This window comes from Octodon degus, unplaced genomic scaffold (assembly GCF_000260255.1).
Source record: "Octodon degus isolate 3935 unplaced genomic scaffold, OctDeg1.0 scaffold00041, whole genome shotgun sequence".
Classification (NCBI taxonomy): domain Eukaryota; kingdom Metazoa; phylum Chordata; class Mammalia; order Rodentia; family Octodontidae; genus Octodon; species Octodon degus.
Genome location: NW_004524617.1, coordinates 15,314,535 through 15,319,541, shown reverse-complemented (window position 1 = coordinate 15,319,541; position 5,007 = coordinate 15,314,535). Strand labels below are relative to the sequence as shown.

The 5,007-nt window shown below is 39.1% G+C and overlaps 1 pseudogene across 1 annotated transcript; it reads right to left on the bottom strand.

Annotated features, from left to right (window-relative positions):
• Window positions 1-726: 726 nt before the first annotated feature.
• On the bottom strand, window positions 727-2,442 carry LOC101574358 (annotated as a pseudogene). Its single transcript, XR_001117100.2, has one exon. The product of XR_001117100.2 is annotated as an etoposide-induced protein 2.4 homolog pseudogene (transcript).
• Between the last annotated feature and the right edge of the window lie 2,565 nt (window positions 2,443-5,007).

The following is a 5,007-nucleotide window of genomic DNA, read 5'->3' as shown; positions in this document are numbered from 1 at the left end:
TGAATAGAATGATTTTTTCTAATGGTGTTTGTAAGTAGGATCACAAGTCTGCATCTTGTACAGCAATTAACCACTGAGAAGAATATATGCAGTGTATTATTTGTTGAAACTGTACTTTCGATTTGATTTGAAACTGTCTCATTGCTATATGTTTGTCAATAAAACTTTGAAAAGAAAAAAAAATAAAAAAATAAAAAATGGAAATTAATTCAATCAAAAAGATAAAATGATACGTTGAATTAAGCAAAAAAAAAAGAAAATGTTCTGTCTTTTTTTTTTGAAAACCAGCTCACATTTAATTGTGACATTTTAAAATTGTACAAGTGTTTTGACATCTGCCCTCCCTCCCCGTATTGTCTCTTAAAAATGACAGAAAACATCACCACTCACAGGTGTAATGGGTTTAGTAAGTATATCCCTTCAGTTCCTATTTGCAGCACCCAGTATGCCTCTGAACTACCAGTGAGACACGGCAGTGGCGAACAGTAAGTTTCCACCCTTCAGAGCTGAACAGTTCAGGTTCTCTCAGCATTCTCTGCTGTGGTGGCACTTGTCCAGAGTCGGCACCTTCCCACAGCTGGGGAGCTTTAAATGTCCCAGTGAAAGAAAAGCATTTTCCCCTTCAAGGGGAAGAAAGAAAATTATTCCTCAAAACCTAGCTGATCTGGCTGCGAAGTCTTTCCTCTGTCCTATCTCTCCTGGCTCTTTTTTATTCTTATTTTCATTTTCTTTTTCTTTTTCTTTTTTTGCAGTAGAGCAAAAGAGACCAAAACCTAACCTGAGTTACAAGAAACAAGACAGTGATGGCTATGAAGGGAGTGAGCAGGCGCAGCTGAGGCCGGCACGCCTTCCTCACCCACATCCAATGCATGTGCTTCACAGAAAAACAAAAATAACAAATCCACAAAATACAACGGCTAGAATTACAAAACTCATTCATCCAAGGGGGCTGGAAAGCAGAAAGGACAGACGGGAGGGTAAATGGCACAGGGGGGAAAACAAAGTATGCAAATCAGTCCAGGCACAGGGGCTGGCAAATGCTAGAAACAGCTATAGAAAAACCTGTGGTTCATTCAGATTCATGATGGTGTTAAAAATCCACACACTGGTGTCAGGAAGATTCTGCCTTACTTGCACTCGAGACAACCAAAGTTCCAACTCTTAGGAGGGAATACGCAAAGGACCCTTGGCAGAATGGGCCCCTCCTTCCCTGGCCAGGGAAGAACAGAGGAAAGAGCTGCCAGCCTCCTCTGATCCCACCCATCACTCTGGACAGCAGCGACTCAGGGACTTGCAGCAGCCTTCAGTTTGGCAGGAGAGGGACGTGGTGAGGGGAACTTCTCTGCAGAGGTGGAGCTGCTCAGCGAAGACTGCCGGTAGACTGTCTTATGGAAGAGTCTGTTGCTTAAAAAGACCACCAAGGAGAAAAGGCGCAACTGGAAAAGGTATGCTTTTCCAGGGGTCTTTGCTTCATTGGCGCTGATGATGAATAAAGGAAAGAGGATCGAGAAGAGGCAGCCACTGATAATATATGAAGACTGCATTGCTGTGAGGAAAGCCAAGGGCAGACCAAATCCAAAGTAGTAAGGCCAGTTCCTTTCTATGTCGGATAAGCGCTGATGCATTTCAATTCCTTTATTGAACCAACTATACTCGAAGCAGTACAGCGAGTAGAGAAGGGACATATGCAGCAGACTGACGAGCTGACCAACAAGGTGGATGGGAAAGAGACTCACAAACATTCCCTGGATGAGGAAGAGCTCCTGCAGCAGAAGGTTGAAGAGCATGTCGGCAATTATCTTGCTAACGCTGGGGAATGGCTGTGGCTTCCGCCCTGACACCTCGAATGCCAGGTCAGCTATGTCTTGAAACCAAATGGCATTCACAATTTTGCTAAGCACGAACAGGGGGAGCACCCAAAGAGCACTGAAAACTGATGTGAGGAAGAATTCCAGCCAAGACCAAATATCTCCATGCAAGGACGGATCACCAATAATCCGGGCTGTTACTGACTGAAGCACAGGAATAAATACTCGATAAAACAAAAGGAGACTTAACCAGAATACTCCACCATTCCAAGCACAGCAGTGGAAAATTCTTCTAACAATGCATGACTTGCTGTCTTGCTTCTTCTGCTCTATACTCTGGGTTCTCCTCTGAGCCAGGACACTACCAGGCCTTCTTCGGCGCTGCTCCTCTCTCTTTTGCTGGATCCAAGCATCTATCTTGGAGATGGTACAAATGCCCCAGATGGAGTCTTTGATTCCCCTGCCGAGGTCCTGAAGAAAAGTTTTGACGCTGTCTGCCATCTCTTTACCACCCAGATGTCTTATCAGCTACACAGCGAGAGAAGTATTCCCAATCACTCATCATGAAGGACGCCCAGCGCCCTCGCCCACCAGGGCTCGGTGGGCTCCTCCGCCCGGCAGCCCGCTCCGGGGGCGCTCTAAAAATGTTCTGTCTTATACCTAAGGTATTAGATATTCAGACAGATAGTGAGGTTAAACTGAACTGCATATGTTGTGGGGCGATAATAAGCTTCTCTTCTGGAGGGTTAACAACCTAAGTTTGCAGACCAAAAATTAGAGATAAAGAAGGGCTACAAGGACAGCCAACATTTTGGCTCTAGCCTTTCAAGGTCAGTGAGGATTGAGGACATAGGAGAAGCAGTACTGTAACACCATGTAACTCAGTTGTGCCCAAAATTTTCTGATCAAGGAGATTATGGAGCCACAGAGGAATGTGATTGATGATGTATTATGTGCCTAAATAGAGTCACATGGACAGAAAACATTCTCCCAGGCTTTCACAGAGAGCAAATAGGTCAAGCAAATGCTGTGACTCATCCACATGGCTGACACTGACAAAGGATCTACAAAGTGGGGTAGAGGGTTTCGAGATAAGTCATGAGTGGACTTGAGTGACCATGTCAGATACAAAAGTTACATTCTTTGCTATATAGGTCTTGCTTTATCTTGGTCTTAACCATCCAGCAGAAAAGTGTAGAAACGAGGTATGAAAAGTGAAACCATGTTGATGTGCTGAGCTATGGAAGGCTCATGTCATCAGATTCGGACATTGGCAGTCCCGTGGATAACCCCACTACTATTATGTAGTACTGGACTATATTGGAATATTTTGCTGAATTCATGCACCTACAATATTTGGATGACAATGGAATACCCATCTCTAACAAAACTGAACAAAAAAAGGTGATATAAATGAAGGACAATTTTGTATGTGTAAATACAAAATAGTTAGGATTGATATATAGCTACTTTCTCTTAATTCAATAAGAAGAGCAATCTGTACTACTAGTGTTTAGAAGAGATATCATATCTTCATCTTCTGCTATGAATGACTATTACAAAGACAACAGTATGCAATGTATTAATTGTTGTTACTCTCCTACCAACCTGTTTTGAAGGTGTCACATTGCAATTTTTTTCTCAATAAAATTAATAAAAATCAAATAAAATTGTAGACCACTGGACAATCTCACCAAAAAGAGAAAAGAAAATGCATAAATTCCAACATTTAGAAATGAAAAGTTGGAAGTAAAAATGGATCCTACAACAATCCAAGATGTCATCAATACCTACTATTAGAACCTATATTCTAATAAGGTGGAAAACACAGAAGAATGGACAGATTCCTAGAGGTAATCCAATTGCCAAAACTAAACCAAGAAGATAAAAATTCTAAATAACTCAATGTTAGCCAATATCTGTGTATTCAAAATGGTTAGGATAGATATATAGTTACATCCTCTTAATGAATAGAGGGATTTGTTCTAATAGTGTTTGTAAATAGGATATCATGTCCGCATCTTATACAGCAATTAACCACTAGGAAGAATGTATGCAATGTATTAATTATTGAAACTGTCCTACCAATTTAGTTTGAAACTGTCTCATTGCTATTTGTTTCTCAATAAAATTATGGAAAAAAAGAAATTGAAAATGTAATAAAAAATTTACCAACAAAGAAAATCTAGGCCCTAACAAATTAACTTCTGAGTTCTACAAGAAATTTAAAGAACTAATGTCACTAATGCTGAAATTATTTAAAGAAACTGAAAGGAAAACAGTACTTTCCTTTACAAAATTACAAAAGTGATAAAACCATTCTAATGAACAATAATTGCTCTTATTATAAAACTAGAGAAGAACACAACCAACAAATGAAAACTATAGGCCAATCTTCATAATGTACATAGATGAAAAATTCTTCATAAGACACTGGCATACAGAATGCAGCAAATCATCAAGATTATAAATCATGACCAAGTAGGATTCATCCTAAGAATGTAGGAATGGTTCAACATATGCAAATCAATATATGTAATACACCTTATTAGCAGAACCAAGGAAATAAAATCACATGATCATCTCATCTCAATAGATGTAGAAAAAGTATTTAACAAAGTGTAGCACCCATTCATGATAAAAATACCTACAGAAAATTGGAATAGATGGCCTTTACCTCAATCTCATAAAAGTCATCTATAAAAACCCAGCACCTAACTGTATTAAATGGTCAAAACCAGAAAGCTTTCAGTCTAAAATCAGGAACAAGACAAGGATGTTATTATCATCACTTCTATTCAATGTATTTCTAGAAACATTATATTCAGAGAAATTAAACAAGAGAAAAAAATGATAAGGAAAGAAGAAGTTCAATTATCATTTGAGGATGACATGAAATTCTACATAGAAGACTAAAAAGACCCAATCAAAAACTGGGGATCTAAGAAGATTATACACTTCTGAGATGAAGAAATGCAAATGGAAAATAAATAAACAAAAATGCTAAACATCGCTGGTCATTCAGGAGATGCAAATAAAAACAACACTGAGATTTTATCTCACTCCAGAAAGAATGGCTATCCTCAAGAATGCAATAATAACAAATGCTGGAGTGGCTGTCATGAAAAACAAACTCTTCTGCATGGTTGGAGGCAACCAGGTGGAAATTAGGATGAAGATTTTGTAAAAAAACAAAATT